The sequence below is a fragment of the Pipistrellus hanaki genome (genome assembly GCF_964339955.1).
Source record: "Pipistrellus hanaki genome assembly, chromosome: X".
NCBI lineage: Eukaryota > Metazoa > Chordata > Mammalia > Chiroptera > Vespertilionidae > Pipistrellus > Pipistrellus hanaki.
The window spans coordinates 102,244,656-102,264,389 of NC_140524.1; the positions used below are offsets into that span (position 1 = coordinate 102,244,656).

At 38.3% G+C, this 19,734-nt stretch overlaps 1 protein-coding gene across 3 annotated transcripts in view; it reads left to right on the plus strand.

Moving 5' to 3' along the window:
- MID1 (midline 1) overlaps positions 1-19,734 on the plus strand; it is a 328,347-nt gene that overhangs the window by 242,991 nt on the left and 65,622 nt on the right. The gene's annotated exons all lie outside the window — the stretch shown is intronic.

The window sequence follows — 19,734 nt, forward strand, 5'->3', positions numbered from 1 at the left end:
GGAGTCCTTGGAAGTGACCATGGGATAAGACCAACATTCTAGACTTGAAGACATCACGATGAATGTGGAGAGTTATGTATTTGGCTCTTATTAACTATTTGTGTAACCCTCCAAAACGCAATCACAGAAATACGTTTATTGGAAGGTCAAAAAGCCATCGAATCTGGTCATTTTCCTTGGAGATTGATTTATCTGTACTTGTAGTTATCTATATTTTTCAGAGAAGGTGATTTCACCTCTTCCATGTTGTGCCTAAACAATACATTTGATAAAAGTGCTTCCCCTTCTGAATACAAATTATGGCCTTATTTACAAGGATAAAATTGCATTGTCAATGCTCTCTCAGAATGGAGAGACACTAGAGATGGTGAAACAAAATTAATTTGTCTCCCAAGAGAAATGTCTTTTATTCATCTCTGGGATCCCCCACTTTATGCTGCCTCCCCATGAGGCCCCCCTTCCTGCAGGCATCATTGAACTGGGTTTACTGAAGGGGCATTGGAGAATGACATTATAAGCAATGACGTTATAGAGACATCACAGATAATAGCAGCATAGAGAGGGACCTGCTGGAGAGGACACAGGAGATAAATGTAGTCTAATACTCCATCTGACCACATAAATAACAGTGATTATACTTTATAAGGCCTACCCATACTAATTATAACATTCATAATACCAATAGGTCATTTTCATAATTTTTTCCTTATATCATGGTCTCTCTCCCCTCCCCTTGCCTATTTCTATGACATTCATGGTCATTGAGTTACAAGTTTTCAAAGATACTGGAAACTGGTTGAGATGAACGGTTTCTCTGAGGCCTTGTGCAGCAACCCTCGTGGCATTTAGTTTTTCTGAATCATATTTGGTTAGGGGCAAATTACAGCCCCTAAGATTTTTTTTTTTTGGAATTTTTCAACATTTTAAAAAAATTCTTCGTTTTAAAATAATCCTTTATTGTTGAAAGTATTACATATGTCCCCTCTTTTCCCCCATTGACCTCCTCAAGTCCCCCCTCCCCCATCCCAGGCCTTCAGCACCCTATTGTCTGTGTCCAAGGGTTATGCATACATGCAATATATGCATACAAGGTCTTTGGTTGATTATCTCTCACCTACCCACCCTTCCCCATCTCCCCTTTGAGATTCCACACTCTGTTCCCACAGATCTCAGTTTGAGTTTTGTCTCTGCCTTGGATAAGCTGCTTCTAAGAAGTCTTCTGAACATCTCTAAGCCCGAGTTTCCAAATTATAAAACTGGTCCTAATAACTGCCTCTCATGGTTTATGTGAAGAGTACATAGATTGTGCTTCTAAAGGGTTGAGTAGAATGTCTAGTACTCCAGAAACCTTCAACAAACAGTGATAAGTTATTATCTCTAGTGCTGTGATTATTATCCTGCTCTTTGGCAAAAGGTGGCCTAGACTGCAGCCTGGGGCTTCACTACAGATGTGGGTGAAGTTAGGAGAAATGCAAGAGGAGGAACACACTGGAGGATGAATTTTTCCCCCATGAACGTGAGGACAGCTGTATCTAAATTTGCTTCCTCCACTTTGCTTACCCCACCCTAGTAAAACTTCACTGCTGTCTTAATCTTTGATTCTTGAGGCTCAGGGGAAGAGTCATTTTTCCAGTGCTGTTGAGAGTTATATAGCCCTAAGTGATTTTAGGAAATAACAGTTTTCCAAAGGAGTGTTCTAGAAGATGAGTGATATGAGTTAATACCAAACGTTTTTTTCTGACAAGGGAGTGGTAGGCGATAAAAGAACTGCTAAGGTTGAACTGATCTTTATCCAGGTAAGTTCTGCCAGTGAGGTTGTCTTTGTAGGATGGAGAATAGGCATAGAAAATGTTGTAAAAAGTGGGTTTATTTCACCCTATTACTGAAAAAACAGCAATAAACAAAACAGAGCATGGTCATTAAATGCCACCAAACCCTTGAATGATGATTTCTAAATTGCTCAAATTCTAATAATTTTCATTAAAGAAAAGCAAAACATTTCAGAACATGTGTTGTTGTTGTTTTTTCAAATATGAGGCAATTATTCTTCATTTTACTGTTGCTTAATATTGTTTTGTTTCGGGAGTTGTTTAAAATTTTTCCTAAGTGATAAATTCCATGCAATAAGACAGCAAGCAGTGGGTGTATTGCCAGAATATTTCAGGCGTGTCCCAAACGTCATGGCAGGACAGAGGACACAACTTCATGGGTGTGGTTATTTGTCTTATAGTGTAGGGCATACTATTCTTTGGGAGTTCCATTTAAAATACATTGTCAATATTCAGTATTTTTTTAAAAAAGCTCTGGATATCTAAACCTTAAGCTTATTCCAGTATTTATTTATTTATTTATTTATTTACTCCAGCAGCCAATTCTGCCAAACAGAACTAAAGAAAATAAAATAAAGAAAAACTAAATAAGAGAATCACTGACTACTATATGCCGGTAAACAAAAGGTTTTTTTAAAAAAATCAACCAAACAAAACAAACTCAACATTGTTGGAGTACAATAAATTGGCATTATTTCAGATGTGTTTCTTTCCCTTGTTTCTCCTCTCCTCCCCTCCTCCTTCATCCAGAAATAATCATCTTGTCACCACGGGCACACGTCCTATTTGGGAGATGTTTACCGGGGCCCTTTCCCCCTTTTCCTTTGTGGCCTGAATATTGGTGTGACTTTCATCCCTTTGCAGCAGGGGTCTTCAAACTACGGCCCGCGGGCCACATGCGGCCCGCAGAGGAGTCTGATCCGGCCCGCCAGGTTTTTTGGGCAGTGAGCGCAGCCGAGGTGTTACAGTAGGAATTAGTAGTTCATATAGTCCGGCCCTCCAGCTCTCTGAGGGACCGTGATCTGGCCCCCACTTTAAAAAGTTTGAGGACCCCTGCTTTGCAGGCTAAAGGATCAATGGATGCACTGAGGGACTGAGCAAAGAGTAAAGAACAAGATTTTATCTTATTTCAGTCATGTAAGACACAAGACACAGGCTCCCAAAAGTACCTTCAGAGTTAGTCAGCTGGTATCATGATAGCCTACTACATGTTGAAAGTCTCATTTATCTAGGCTCAAGATACTACCTTTTTTAAAGAAAAGGGGGCTGAATCTTTCCATAATATTCTCTACCTTGGGTTACACTTATGTCCAGATAATTTTCTTGTTAAAATCCTGAAGTAAGTCAAGGTGTACATATGTACTCATCTAATATGTCATCTTTGAAAGGATAGCCTGTATTTTACAAAATCGAGTTTATAATTATGTTGAATTTTTACTCTTTAGGATAGCACCATTTTCACCTGTTCTGAGTTAGTCCACTATCCTTTCCTTACAAATTTGGATTCAAACCTTCATCAGGGTAAACAGATAACCCAATAATTGATAGCAATCTAAATAAGAATTAACCCTTAACAGTTTGGGAGAAAACTGTGGTATTCAGAGATAATGATAGGGAATACTATATATATTTCTACCCCCAAGTTGGATTCAGTCCTATTATTGTTTATTAAACTCTAAAGTAGACCAGTGGCCTAGAATTGGTTTTATTTCAAGTGAATTGAACATTAGAATGAAGCAATATTTCCCTTCTTCTAATATTTTCTAATAAGTATTTCAATTCATGGTAGCAAAGCATTTTTTGAATTAAAGTCTTTTAATTAAGTCCTGGCAAGCAGTCCCAAGCATGTCTCTTCCCAGAAGAGTTTCTTCCCTGAGGTACAGTTAAGTATTGACTGAGGTTTCGAAGACTCTGTGTTCTAACCAGTGTCACTTAGATGAAGAATATTCCTTATTTCCTTTTCTCCCTGAAGTGTAACCTTGTAAATTCCAACCAACCATCTCTTTGAAGCACTGACTCTCTTGGGCATCTGTTTGTAAAACCAGTACAATATGTTGTACTCATAGGAAGAATTCTCTAGAGATGCTACAAAGGAGCAAACCAAATGAATGACAGTAATTGACATTTTAGAGAACAATGCCATAAGAATCAAAACATGCATCTATTCCAGAAGTCAGATGGTATGGGGGAAACAGGCTTTGGAATCAAATTGAACTGTGCTTGGAGGTCATGCTCCAGCATTCACCCGCTGTGTGAACTTGGCAAAGTGAGCTTGAGTATGTTTCTCCATCAGTAAAGATTAGGGTAAGAACACATTCCTTATAGCATTATTAAGAAGATGAGAGATAAACCATGCAAAATTCTTGGCATGTAGTATTACGTTCACTAATAGGGAGTGCTATTATTATTACTGCTATTGGAGTAATTCTATTATGCTGCTATTATGGCTGCTACTACTACTAGTATACTACTGCTATTTTTGTTACTGCCATAATCCCTATTGTGTGAAGAGGGCTGTGTACAAAATGAATCACCTTCTCCAGTTCTAAACAAATGACTTGTTACCTCATCCTAACTCACCTTTCCAGCTGGGATAGGAAAATGGCCAAATACTTTCAAATTAGATAAACTCAAGAGTAACTCATGGAGAATTTAGGATCAATGATGATATGAGAACGCATGCATGCTCCCAATGTTGAGTTTGTGTGGCTGTGAAAATGAATGTTGTCAAAGATGTTGAGTTTATCTCATGGTCAATATTTGATCTGTCTACACTGACAAGTACTTAACACACTTCAAAATAGATTAGAAGTATGCAGGCTCTGTTGTGTGGGTAGGATGGTGAATATTTATATACCAGTGAATGTGTCATATAGGGAAAATTTTTATGTTTGGAACATGGTAGTCAAACTGATACTTCCACTTAATGAAATGGAATTAAATTGCACTACAAATTCTTTTTTTTTTAATATGAAAGAAAAGTAAACTCAGATGTGATTATGATGGTATGTGACATGGTTGGAGTAGCTTTGAAATGTTTTGAAGTATTATAGAACGGAATGAAGTACTTCAGTATTCCCACCACCAATGTCCATGTATATTCTAATGCCATTCAAACATTTGTTGACTTTCAATGTTCAGATAGGGAGACACTAAGATTAGCACACTGATATCTTTATAATTAAGGAGGTTACTATTCAGTAGACCTGGCTGCTATATTTAATCTATGGTCATTTTTTAAACTTTTGCTTCTCATTAAAAACTCATAATAGTTGAAGAAAAGAAAATTTTTATAGCAGCAAAGGTTCAAATTCAATCCTTTTATTCTTCAACTTTTTGTTTAGACACTTTTTCTGATGTTATTCACCACATTAATTAATTCTTAAGTTCCCACCCCAGCCCTCATCATGACTTTTTCATTTCTTACAATTGGCAGACATTGGTAAATAACGAGCTACAAGATATTTAAAGGTCTCAAGCATTTATTCCAATAGCACAAAGTACCCTATGGAGACATTGCATATATAGTAGCAATGACCAAATGTTTCTTTTATTTTTATAATTGTTTTGGAAAACCATATGATTGCCAAAGACAGCATACACATGGTCAATTTGGATTCATCCCAGCCTTTAAAAAAATCTGCAAAACACATTAATGGTTGTAATGTATACAGTTGAGGTTTTTTTTTAAACATGCCTTCCAGCTGTACATTTGTAATGTTTAATTTAGGTGAAAATTCTATGAAGGATTTAATTTATATGATTCAGAAGTTTGTTAACTATTTTAAATGGGCATTGAGTTTTGCCAAATTCCATTCTATGTCATAAGAACATTGTCCACACTAGGTTCTATTAGTGGTGATAAAACTCCCCTGATAAATTGGACTGTTAAGCCAAGTGGTAAAATGGTGCCTGAAAATAAATGAGCCACAGTCCAGGGGAGTCTATTTAGGCTTGGAAAATCAAGTGAAAGTACCTAGCTTTGGAGGGTTTCAGAAGTATTCGAAGTAAGGTGTTTATCCTTTAAAGCTCCCACCTCCCACCCACCTCCCAAATTCCTCTATCAGACTCTTCATCTACTCTACCTGTGCTCAGAAAATACATGTTTGGGATTTTTATTTTGTGATTTGAACTCATTTTTGCCATTTTAAAAAAACATTTCTAGGATACCTATCAAAGCAGACACTAAACTATAAATTTTAGGCTTCTCTGTTTAGGAGATACTTGGATATAGTACAAAAGGCAGATAAACTAGTTTAGTGTCCTTACATTTAAACCCTTATTGTATTTTAGAACTTTAGGGAAGAAATTGCTTGTCAATTAACAACTTCTTCCTGTTTTTTTTTTTATCTTGATGCATGTAATTAGTTATCAAGAGGGATGACACACACATAATCTGGTTCAGAGTACACCACAGAATATTTTCTTCTGATTCAAAATTTAAAGTTAGTGATTTCAAATATTGATAAGTTGTAATAACCAGCTGTAAATTACTAGAGGGAAAACCTCTTAGCACCTAAACTTACTCTTTTCTGTTTGTCTATAATCCATAAACAAGTGTCTACTAAATTCATCTGCTAACGTGAGACAACTTCTTAGGTGAAGAATAGAAGAGGTAGCCCTGAGAGTGAGGCCTGCATTTTCAGCTCATGTACAGGAGAGATTTAGGGATTGGGGCAGAGGTAGAGACAAATAGGCCTATCTATTGACTTTGATATTTTCCCATAGAACATCAAAATGCCAAATAATTAGATCTTTCTAGAAAGCTCTTAATAGAATTAGAAGTGCCCATTTAAGAGTGCTGCAAAAACTTTCAACTCCTAGGCAGCACCAGCATAGTTCTATAATCGGAGAACATTCTGCATCCCCTAAATTCGTTCTCAGGATTTGGGATGAAATTATCAAATTATTTTTTCCAAACTCTGTAGGAGCCCTAATTCACCTCCCTTTCCATCCATCCATCCATCCATCCATCCATCCATCCATCCATCCATCCAACCATTTATCCTCCCATCCTCCCAATTGCTCATTCACCCATCACCCGTACTTGAGCAGATATTTGTTGAGAATCTACTATGTAGCAAGCATGGCATTTGAGTCCAATGAAAGAAGAGAGAGACAGGAGTTCTTTCCCAATGATGTTTTCCTTCTAAGGGGGTTCGTGAATCTTTTCTACCTGAAGTCCTCTAACTATAAGAAGAGGCAGGGAGGGTCTTAGTATATGTTACTAAGGAACATGGGCACTGGTTGATTTAATGGCCACCATATTTGGGTGGAGTCCTTATTACCCACACCATATATTCAACTTGAATGGAACCATCTAAGTTGGGATAATAGATCTGCATGATCTATGACTCCAATAATGGGATACTGGTCTCAGATGATCAAGGACAAACTGATTCTCATACTCTAAAGCAGTGGTCGGCAAACTCATTAGTCAACAGAGCCAAATATCAACAGTACAACAATTGAAATTTCTTTGGAGAGCCAAATTTTTAAAACTTAAACTTCTTCTAACACCACTTCTTCAAAATAGACTCGCACAGACCGTGGTATTTTGTGGAAGAGCCACACTCAAGGGGCCAAAGAGTCGCATGTGGCTAGCGAAGCGCAGTTTACCAACCACAGCTCTAAAGCAATGAATCAGGCTCTGTAACTGAGCTAGTTTAGCTCTGAATCTCTTTGGATGAACTGCAGATCACTCTGCAGATGACAGTTAGAACCATTTGTGTAGGATACTAACAGCCCAGGACCAGATTAAGGTCATGGGCAAAACTCTTTGGACTGATTTCATAAGTACGTGGTGCTATGAAGAATTTGGAAATTTTCCAGATCTTAGAACCTTCCAAAGGCCCTCTAATAGGGCCTACTCTAAAGGTCTTTAAGCAGAATACAGAGGCCTGCCTCTTACCTGAGCTTCCATTCCCCTTTACTAAAGCACATGCACAGCGATGGGGAACAGAGGCCCAGTCACCCTATCTGTCATCTATATGATAGGGGTGTGTGTGGTAGAGCCACTTCTAGTGTTGTGATGTCTGATAACTGCTGGCCCTGATTTCTTCTGGAAAGTCTCAGGAACTAAACAGTCCTTAGGATTCATATAAATGGATCCGGATCTCACAAGGAGCCAGGTACCCACCTTCCCACTCTCTTTCAGCCTCCATCTGACCCCGGGGGCTGGTTGTAGCCAGAATCAAACTCTTTGGCATACCATCTTCGAGTGGGCTGTTAAGGGGCTCCCTTTTCCAGACCTAAGATTTTGTCTAAGACGACTCTTTGGAAGCTAGAGACCCAAGGGCAGGAGTATCAAATTCTCCAGCAATATCAATCCATCTTGACAAAACAAAACATATCTTTCTGATTGGTTTCAAGCTGGTCCACATATATATTGTGAAATAATTAACCTCTCTCAGAGCACATTGAATACCTTTGTGTCCTGAGCACCAAAGATGCTATTTTTTATTAAACCAACATGAAGTTTCCCTTAGATACATGTGTTTTGTTTTTTTAAAAATATGTTTTCATTGATTTCAGAGAGGAAAGGAGAAGGGGGGGGAGAGATAGAGAGAGAGAGAGAGACAGAGAGAGAGAGAGAGAGAGAGAGAGAGAGAGAGAGAGAGAGAGAGAGAGAGGAGAGGGAGAGGGAGAGAGAGAGAGAGAGAGAGAGAAATCAGAGAATCATTGACAGACTGCTTTCTGGATGCCCCCCTGTTGGGGATCGAGCCTGCAACCTGCCCATGTGCCCTTGACCAGAATAAAACCTGGGACACTCTATCCACTAAGCCAAACCAGCTAAGGAAGATGCATGGTTTTTATTTTTAAAAAATTCAATTGGTTATTGAGGAAAACTGTAGCTACAAGTAGTGTTAATTTTCAATAAACTGGTTAAATATTGAAATTCAGGAAACTATTCAAGTTTAATCATGAAGAGAAAGTTAAGTATGTGGCTCAGTTTCTTTAGTTATCATTGTGTAAAATGGAATAGCATTGCAAAGAAAAATCAGATAAAAGAATAGAAATTACAATGCTAACATGTGGTTAAAGAAGTATTGGAGGTCACAGGTAGTGTAAATTCTCTGATTATTACCAGACAGAGAAAAGCTTTATTTTAGGGAGATGGATCATTATTAAGTCATCTGTCTGATCTAGAGCCAGTAACACGATCTAATGATTTCATTCCTGGATTATTTTTAATATATAGAATTAGAGATATATGGGGAGCATTTGCTATTTTAATAGTACAGTTTCCTCCTAAATTGCTTTTGTTAAGTAAAATAATGTTGCTTTGGAAGAGAGTGTGTATTTTCTTAGTAATGCTTCACAATTCCTTGTCTTACAATTCAATAAATCATCTTACACCTGTCAGCACCTATGATCTAAGTTTATTACCCGATCCAGTGAGTAGTAGATAGCTCCTTGGCTGGAGAGCAATTTCTGAAACTAATTTAATCAAAGTGTTTTTATAGTATAGTGAACTCTGGCTTGATGTTTCAAATATGTATTGACGTCTTCAGAAAAGTGTGATTTAATCCTATCCAATTTTAAAATGGAATTAAGATTAAGCTTTATGTGATTTCTATTATAGACAGAAAATCTTTAGTTGCATTAATATTATTCACATGTTCTTTTATCGAGCAAGCATTTATTGGTACCTCTGTTTGCACAGCTAGCTGTCTGATAGATTCTGAGATGCTGTAGGGGAATTTTAAAAATTCTGGGTTGCCCAGACAGTGTGGCTCAATGGTTGAGCATCAACCTATGAACCAGGAGGTCACGGTTCAATTCCCAGTCAGGGCACATGCCCGGGTTGTGGGCTTGATCCCCCATAGGGGCTGTGTAGGAGGCAGCCAGTTGATTATTCTCTCTCATTATTTATGTTTCTATCTCCCTCTGCCTCTCCCGTCCTCTCTGAGTCAATAAAATATATTTTTAAAAATATTCTAGGTTGGTTGAAAGATACAATGGAGGACACTGAAGGAGCAACTGGCATGGCAGTTATTGATTGATAAGGAATCCAGTGTAACTGAAGTTGAATGTTCATTTTTCAGGGTAGTGATAATTACAGCTAGCTTCTACTGAGCAAATTCTAGATGTATTGTCATTTTGAGGACTTTGAATGCCAACTTGGGCATTTGAACTTGATGCTTTAAGAATGAATAGTTTTTGGACTTTTGAGAATGTGTTGTTATAGTTATACAAGCTTGCTGGGTGTTAATTTGGTGGCCACCCATAGACCCAATTGGCTGGAGGAAAAATAGAGGAATGAAAACCAGTAATTCATGGAAGAAGATGGTTAGAGTGATAATTTAGGGAAGAAAGGGAAGGCTGAAGCCAACGGCTCTTTTAATGAACACCCAAACAACCTTAGAGAGTGATTAATGGAGAAGGTACGAAAAAGAGGTCAGAGACTAAGATAGTGTTGTGGTTCTAACCTGGACAGTGGTAATATCCTTTGTAAAGATTAGAAAGTGGGAAGAAAGATCAAAGGGGCAGATGATGCAGTTTAAAGGAAGTTGAGTTTAAAATAAAAGGGAAGCATCAAAGCTAAAAGTTTGTATAGACATGGGAATGAGAGACAAAGTTTAGGTCAGAGTTGAGATCTAAGATGGAAATTCGAATATTATCAGGACAGAGGAGAAAGTTGAAGCTGTAAAAGAATTCATGTTTGCTGAGGGAATATGTATCTATGAGGTCACTATTTTGTCATAATTGTTTGGAGATGGAAAGAACATGTTCTGATGAGTAACTCACTTGTAGTCAAAATTACTCAGTGCTGAAGTCTGCCTTTAATTATAGTAAGTGTGTTTGATTCGAATATTTATTAGCTATATAAGTAATAGTTCATTCAAAGTAAAAGTAACGCATAGCAGAAAGACAATGGCTAATGGAAGGCCACTACAGGATTTTCCATCACCATTAATGGTTGAGCTATCTCTGATGTCATGTTAGCATTCTGTCTCTCTGAAGTGTCCTATCACAGTGGTCAACCCAGGTCACAGACATTTGAAAATCAAATGACAAAAGTCACATAAAAAGTCCTGAGAGTAAGGTTTAACAGTTTTGCTTTCAGCTTGATACATGTTGTGTCAGGCCAAATCTTAAAGAGGTGCACTGACTCCAGCTAGTCGGGGGTGGGGGGCCTTACTTTTTCATCATAAACAGATGAGTGTGGGTCCTCTGCTGGCTGGCTGCCCTCTCCCCCTTTCAACACCACTTACATTTTTTAAAAAGCTGCATTTATAAATAATTGAGTATACACTAGGGCAACCTCACCAGGACTTTTTTTTTCTGGAACATTCTGAACATCTGAGTTCTATCTGTGCTTTTATTAGAAAAAGCAATTCAGAATTGCCAATGATAATGAGGTAAAAAGCATGGTTGGCTGAGGTGCACATCTATTCCCAAACCTTCCCTCTGCCGAGACATTTGGTCACATTCTCCCACCTCCCCAGTTCTCCAGTGTTGCCTGTTTCCCACTATGCCTTGGCCAGCGCTCTCTTCTATTATGCGTCCCACTCCTCAACAGAGCCTGAAGGAACTAGGGAGAGGCCCAAGAATAGGGCCTGGTGACAAAGACTGAGTCATTGGGCCAAAGGTGTCCATGGGAAAGGGGAGATGCAAAGAGCAGTACAGGGATCACTTCCCAGCCTCCCCAGCGCCTCCCCTTTTTCAAAATTGTGATGCCCCCTCCCCACTGAAGAATGTTACAACATTCCAATAAGTGGTTCTCAAACTTCAGCACTCAGGAGAGTTGCCTGGAGGACTTACTCAATTACAGGTTGCTGGGCCGCACCTCTACAGTTTCTGATTCAGCATGTCTAGGGTGCGGCCCAAGAATGTGCGTTTCCAACCAGCTCTCCAGGAGGCTGCTGCTGGCCATGCTACTGGTCTCCACTCTAGACTCTACGACAGGACAGGAGGGGACGTTACAATTCATAATTGTTAAAACTGGCAGGTCTCCTCCCAGTTCTCTGAATATTGGATAGTTTTCTCCTACTGGGTTAAAACCAAATGGCTTGAGTTTTGTTTTGTTTTCTAAGCCACATTTATTCTTCGGCTTCCTCTTTCGCAAAATATGGTACGTGTAAACTAAAATATATTCCAGGGAAATGAGAATTAGTTCATTTCCGAAATACATTGCTGCTTAATTTGTCTTTAATCACATATACACAAACCTACTCGGAAATTGCTTAATAATTTTTGGTACAGCACCTCAAATTAGACAATTAACTCTCCAGATTTTTATTTTTATTTTTGCTAGCAGACAGGTGGCCATCCATTACAGAAACAATGCTATAGACAGAGTGGAAGGAATGAGATGTTATTACCGTGGTTTCCATCATTGCAAATCTTTGCATTTTACCTTTTAGAGTACAGGGGAGTTTCTACTTTTTGGGGCAGTTGTATTGCCTGAGTTGACTTTTTATTTTATTATTTAAAGTATTAAAATAATAGTACATATGTCTCGTCCCCCCTCCATTGACCTTCCCCCGGCCGCCCCTACCCACCCAGCACATGCCCTCACCCCACTGAGTTGACTTTTAAAAGAATCTGTATAGGCAGCGAATCTATTCTTTTGTCATCAGAGTTCTTAAATTTTCCCCCTAAATCTTTGATTTACTGTGTAAAAATATTTTGTTGAATTGTAAACATATGTTACATTTCTGGGGAATAATAATTGTTAAAATCAATAAACCAAATCTGAATGAGACTAATACTATTGCAGAGAATAAATTGAGGGGACCATTCAGGAGTTCTTTTTAGACATTGGGAATACTTGAGTGATATAACATAGCATTCCCCTATATTTAAAAAAATAACCCTCTGAATTGCTTAACATTAATAATCAATATTCATTGCTAAGCACTCTTTTGTAAAGTTCCTGAGATTTCCTATCATAAATTCATTAAAATTCACACTTCTAGCTACTTCTATATATAATTTTAGTCCTGTACTTATTATGTACATACACCACATTACAAAAGTATTCCTTCTATTCTGTATAAATCTTAACTTATAACACTAATAAATTGAATAAATTACTAATTTGATTCACTGTATCACAGATTCAATGACTTAGCAACCTGATTCCTCCATTTTGAGCAGTAGTTCTTGTACTTGGCTGCACATTAGAATCTCCTGAGGAATTCTAAAGATCCCAATCCATGGACCTCACCCAGTCTAAGTAATTCAGACTCTGGTGGGGAAGTGGGTGTGGACCAACACGGTTGCTTAGGTGATCTCAGTGTGCAGTCCCGTGTGGGAACCACTCACCTGGGCGGCCATCATTTGCTTCCTTCTTTCCATAACGTCATGTTTCTTTAATTTCAACTTAATCCAAATTACATTGATTGGACAAAGGCACTGTCACTGCTACTACACGAGAAGGAAATGGCTGAATAAAGCTGGTTAAGTCAGGGGACAACGGATGCAATGAATTCAAGGAATTTGAGATTCAAACATCTAAAACCCAAAGAAGATTCTGTCTTTGATGGTTACTCAGGGCTGAAATATGATGGCATGCCTTCATATTCATCTTTGGTTCTCTAGGCTGTCCCAAATGGGAATTTTCTTACATAGCATTGATTTTGTAAATTCTTAACAGACCAGATCCACTTTGGATGGAATAGAATCTTAATCTATTTTTTGAGTCAAAGCGTATAACCTTCCATGGCTTTAATACTTTTTGCATTACCTAGATGGGGATATGAACTTTCTGAGCAATAACAATCTTTCCTGGGAATGCCACAAATTCAAGAGCAAAGTTGACAATGTGTTGAATTTTAATAATCATTTTACCAGCTGGTACAAAAATGTTATTCTTCTAAAACCTAAAAAATTGAGGAGATGAATATTGCGATAGAAACAAAGCAAATCTTAGTTACCAATGCAAAATTGTTAGATCCAAGACTCAATTACAATATATTAGTTTATAATGTATCCAGTATATTCACTTCACCTAACATGAAGTATCTGCAGTGTTAAAGCACTGACTTAGAAAAAAATTTGGTCTTCCCACAATATCTTAAAAACAAAAATGTATTTCCATTCATTGAAGGCTAAGCAACCACCATGAGACATTGAAATCTGGTAAAAATGTTTGATGGTATCAATTAAAACCCCATTTAAGTAGAAAGGCCAGGACATGTTCTTTAATGAGTATCTGGCAATCATCATCTACTTAAGACAGAGGAAAGGGGATACGATCAAAATCATTCAATCTCTGAGTGATGGAGGAAGTAAAGCTTGAAGTGACATATACAAACAATGTGTATGACATCTGTCAATATCAGGGGATTTTATAGACATTAATTATCTAGTGTTCTAAGCCCACTTTGAGGTGTATTTTATAATTAAGAACAAAGGAAAATAAAATTGATGGAAACAGCAATCAATGAGTAATTCTACACTTGGTGTGCACTTATAAACCCAACACTTTATACTTATTGGCAGAATGGAAAGAACTAACTAATCCTTGCACTATGCCTTCTTTACTCACTCTTGCTAAAGCAACCGCCGTCCAACTTAGCCTTTCTTACTCTTTCCCAGTCTGAATCTTCTGCTTTCCTGATCACATGTTGACAGAGGAATTTATTCAGATCTTATATTTTCCCCACGATTAATGCTATTTTTTTCTTTTACGAGTTAAAACTTATTGTGATAGCCAACATAAAGAGATAAACAAGAATATTCTTTTGAATTTTGAGTACCTGAATGATTGAAATTTTAGGCATATTACCAAACTGTCATAGCATGGGTTGAAAATATTAAGTGAGTTGAGTTATATTAAAATGTTTAAAGGGCTTGGACCAACAAAGAAAATATTCTGTACTAATTAATAAAAAGTGTTTGGATTATTTTTTCAAGGTGACATCACTTTTATGGTAAGGGCTGGTGCTCAACTCTTGTCATTACAGCCCAGAAGCAGCAGCTGACAGCCCATAAACACATGGGAGTGTCTGTGTTCCTATAAAGTTTTATGGACACCGAAATTTGCATTGCAGATACCTTACATGAGTCACAAAATTTTATCCTTCTTTTGTTAAAAAAATCATATAAAAATGTTTTTAACTGGCTAGCCAGACAGAAATAGGCAGGTGGACAGGATTTGGCCTGCGGGCTGTAGTTTGCAGGCCCCTTGTTTAGGAAATTAAAAATTTTCCCCAACTTGGAATCTTTCATTTGAGAAAAAATAAATTTCTATTAGTCTGGTTCCCAATATTTTTATAATCCTTTCACCATCTAATTGTAGACTGACAAATCGGTCGCGTCTCTTGAGTCGGCCCTGTGAATATACTGCTGCAGCCCAGAGTGCTGTGCTGAGCAGGATTCCAGAGCCCGAACAGGGGCGGAATGAGCAGAGAAAGGCAGTGAGGGAGCTGCCACGTTGGGCCTTCATGGCTCTTCCACCTCCGCTCTAATCTCAGGAAATGCTTCCTATATATTCAGTCGATAGAAGTGAGAGTCATTTTCTCGGAAACGTTCATCGACAGGCGTAAACTTTGCAGTGGAGATCATTATTTTTAAGTTAGATATTTTCAAAGGTTCTTAGGAGTTCAGCTTCCTTTACTCAGTATTGATTCTCAAAACCAACAAATATGTCTATTGGCCGGTTGCTCGCTCTCTTATTATAAGCAGAAATCAGGCTGGGGGTGGGGAGTGAACAGAAAAGGCCATTCACATCTCTAACACCTGTAAGTTCATCATTGTCATTGGAGCTGCTAAAATTATAAATAAATGGACATTACTAAGATTTTATTTATCTTCCTTAAAATTTGAAAGCTCTTCTAGACCATAAATGGTATTTAAAAATTATTCTCTGTCCATTATTGACTACCAGATTAGAACAATAAACACTAAACTCCTGATGATAGAACTTATAAACCTATGGAGCAAAGTCTGTGGAGTTAATATAGAAATATCAAATAAAACCTGACAAGGTAAATATGCTATCACATATCAAAATGGCTTTAAATTGTCGTCCATGGAACACTAGACTTAAATTTGTATGCAGATTGGGTTTTTATTATGTTTTGAAGTTCCCTGGGCGACCTATCTTGCTAGGGCATTTGGAAATGTTAAGTATCATAACCAATGAAAAAAGGCATTAAGAAATAAAACCGACATAAATCAAACGTATTTGTGGTCTGTCATGAGTTGAACCTGAAGATAGCCTTAAACTCCCGCAATGTAATTAAAACATCTTAAGAGTTTAGTTACATATAAAGAATTTATGCTTTCATGCAGGTGGCATGTGTTAATACGGGTGTGTTTTCATATTAAGGGTTGTGATTCAAGTTTCTCAGAAGGAAATATATGGCTTGTGGCACTCAACGTGTTCATATCCTGATTGTGCTGGGGCGGCGGTGTTGGGTGTCAGGGCTACAAACACAGTTCCTGAATGTCGCCATGAATATGATGGAATGAAACAAGCCAGATCTGTGTTTGCCTTGAAAGGTATCCAGACTTAATATTATACTTTAAAGACATTCTGAAGCATTGACTTCGGAATAAGGGCAAACATTCTTTAAGGCCTGGACAAACCCGAAAGGAATTACTGAAATCTCCTGTTTCAGGCATACATTTTAATAGTAGTGCTCAATGACAAGTCATTAATTCCCTGCAACTTGACTCTTAGGTACAGGTCCCCACAGGCTAAAATTAGGGGTATTTTTGTCTGCTTACCTTACTGTTTGATTGGGTATCAGTGTGTGTAGAAGTACAAAGCTCATCTGTTAAGTTCGATTTACTATTCTCAGCTGGTGTCCACATCCATGCCTAAAGGCTTGTATTGAGACTGGTCCTCCCACAGATTGTTAAATTACCAACTCAGATCAACCTTACAGGAGGTTGAGTATGAAAATGCATTAGAAGTGTAAGCATTAAGAACAAACATAGGACAAAGTTAATCATCCTTTCTGCATAAAGTACTGGTATACTGGAGAGCTCGGTCTTAAGAAACACATGTTTTACAACTTTGTCTTTCACAAATTTGACTTTTACCCAGTCTTTTGCTCAATAGTAAGAAATCAAATCTGCCTCCTTGCACCTTTGATGATCTTGAATTATTTATATTCCTCTTCTTTAATGATGGCAGTAGGAGGGGCATGTTGAATTCCATCAAATAGCTACACACTTATAAAAGCCTCATCCAGCTAACAAGTAGCCTTAGCACATTCTTTTCCTTCGCAGAGTAAGACTTTTGTGTGTGTGTGTGTGTGTGTGTGTGTGGGTGTGTGTGTGTATGTATGTGTGTGGCAGGGAGATACTGAATTAGTAAATTAAGGCTAGGAGCAATGTGACTTTGGTTCTAGATAGAGTTTGGATCAATGACCATTGCAAGACTATCTATTTATAAAAACCTGTTCAACAGTATGATATTTGCCTTCCCAGAAATCTTGTGTTCTGAAGGAGTTACATAGTATTTAGAATGCTTCTAAACTATCAAGCCCTTTTCGTGGGTTCAGACTCAGTGCTACCAATGAGAAAAGCCCTCAGGGGTAGAAGGCAATATTGTAACAATCTATAGTAGTTGTTAAATGAGCTAACTAGTTAGTTGATTTACTACCTCAGATTTCAGGAGGGTTGTCCAATGAGTATTCAGTTCCCCATGCTAACTGTTCCAACAATGAATATTTGAGGATTTATAATGGGAAGGGACTAAGCGGTGATAGGTATACAGCAGGTACTGGATACATACTATGGTTTTGTTATGTCCTATCCTTGGTAGTAGGATGATTTTCAGAGGAAGAACATGTGCTCAGGAAGGAGCTGAGCCTAGGAGCCAAATCTCGCTTACCACCTGTTTTTGTAAATAAAGTTGTATTGGAATGCAACCCTGCAAATCATTTACATATTGCCTATGACTGCTTTCTTACTAAAACAGCAGGAGAATCTAGTAGTTGTGATAGTGAGCAAATGGCCAACAAAGCCTGAAATATTTACTACCTGGCCCTTTACAGAGAAAGTTTGCTGAGCCCCGTTCTAGACTCTAATGCCGTGCTGTCCAGGGACGTAGCCATTAGCTTCAGGAAGCAGTTGAGTGTTTGAGATGTGGCTGATGGAACTGAGGTGCGTTATATGAGGAAAACACACATAAGACTTGGTAAAAAGAAAGAAAAAGGAATGTAAAAAGCTCTTCAGTTTTTAAATATTGATCATATGTTGAAATAATATTTTGGATATTGAGTTGGGTAAAATATATTATTAAAATTAATTTTACCTGTTCCTTTTTATATTTTTTAACATGACTATTAGAAAACTGAAAAACATGACTTGCATTTATAGCTCACATCATAGTTCTTCTGACCTGGCTTAGAGTCTATAAAAAAGGTGAGGAAGGTGAGGAAAGAAAACAATCTGTTAAATTTGCAAATAACTTTCAAAAGCAATAGAAACTTCTATTAATTTGGCTATTCTCATAAGAAGTAATACTTTAAAATAATGGATTAGGTTATCTTATCGACAAGGTTTTAGTTGAGTTCTCTGAGAAGGAGACCCTGACTCAGAATTCAAATTGGGAGGTGACCTGGGAAGCATCTGTCAGGGAGAAGGGAAGGAAAGAAGGCATGTTCCTCAACAGGTTGTTGCTGTGGTAACCGGGCCCCTCCTAGTGGAGCTCTCTGGGAGATTTGTCAGAACAGGACTCAAAGTAGTCCCTTCTGGCAAGTGAGGAACCTCCATGTTCATCCACCAACTGCCAGTAGTTGCTGGTTGAGGGCTGCTCCTATGGGCATCAGCCTCCCCTTGTTCCCTCTCCAGTATCCCTGCCTGCCCTGCCTGGGGCCAGATAAAGCCCTAGAGCTGAAAGGAACAGTTGTTTGCTGCCAAGAGTTACAAGTCAGCTTGAGATCAGTGACTACCTAAGGCAGTGGTCTGCAAACTCATTAGTCACCAGAGCCAAATATCAACAGTACAACGATTGAAATTTCTTTTGAGAGCCCAATTTTTTAAACTTCTTCTAACGCTACTTATTCAAAATAGACTCATCCAGGCCGTGGTATTTTGTGGAAGAGCCACACTCAAGAGGCCAAAGAGCCGCATGTGGCTCTCGAGCCGCAGTTTGCCAACAAGCGGCCTAAGGCATCCGGTTGGGCCCTAAAGTGTCTGATTCTGATACCAAACTGAATGTTTTATCCATGTTGAAATCCATGTTTTCTTTCTTTCTTTTTTTTTAAAAATATATTTTATTGATTTTGTACAGAGAGGAAGAGAAAGGGATAGAGATTTAGAAACATCGATGAGAGAGAGTCATCGATCAGCTGCCTCTTGCACACCCCCTACTGGGGATATGCCCGCAACCAAGGTACATGCCCTTGACCGGAATCGAACTCGGGTCCCTTCAGTCCCCAAGCCGATGCTCTATCCATTGAGCCAAACCGGTCCCCGCGAAATCCATGTTTTCGACAAACATTTGTATAGTCCTGTGGTGTGTGTATTCATTTTCTCTGATCTTAACAATAGCACAGATAGTTAGGTTTATCATTATTCATACATTATGGATGGGAAAACAAAACCCAAGAGTCACTTGTCCAGGGTAATTCAGCTGGGATGATAACTCCAGTATCCTCACTCCACATGGGTGGTCACTCATGCATGAATCCTTAGATTTTTAACAAGCTCAGCTCCATAAGGAGATGTAAATATAGTGATGTTCTCAAAGTGAGAACAGGAAACTCAAACTATTAGGGGGAGGGGATTCTGTAGAACTCCTTAGATATCCATAGGGAAATAGATACTTATATCCACTTAGTCCCAAGACTCTTCTGCCAAAATGTATTATCTCTCTCTTGCCAAAGCACAGTCAAAATCAAGAGGTTATAGGACCTGCTGACCACCACACAGGATGTTAGTGATACAGCTAAATTCTAGAAAACTCCACAGAAGTCCCTATAGTGGAAGCTTG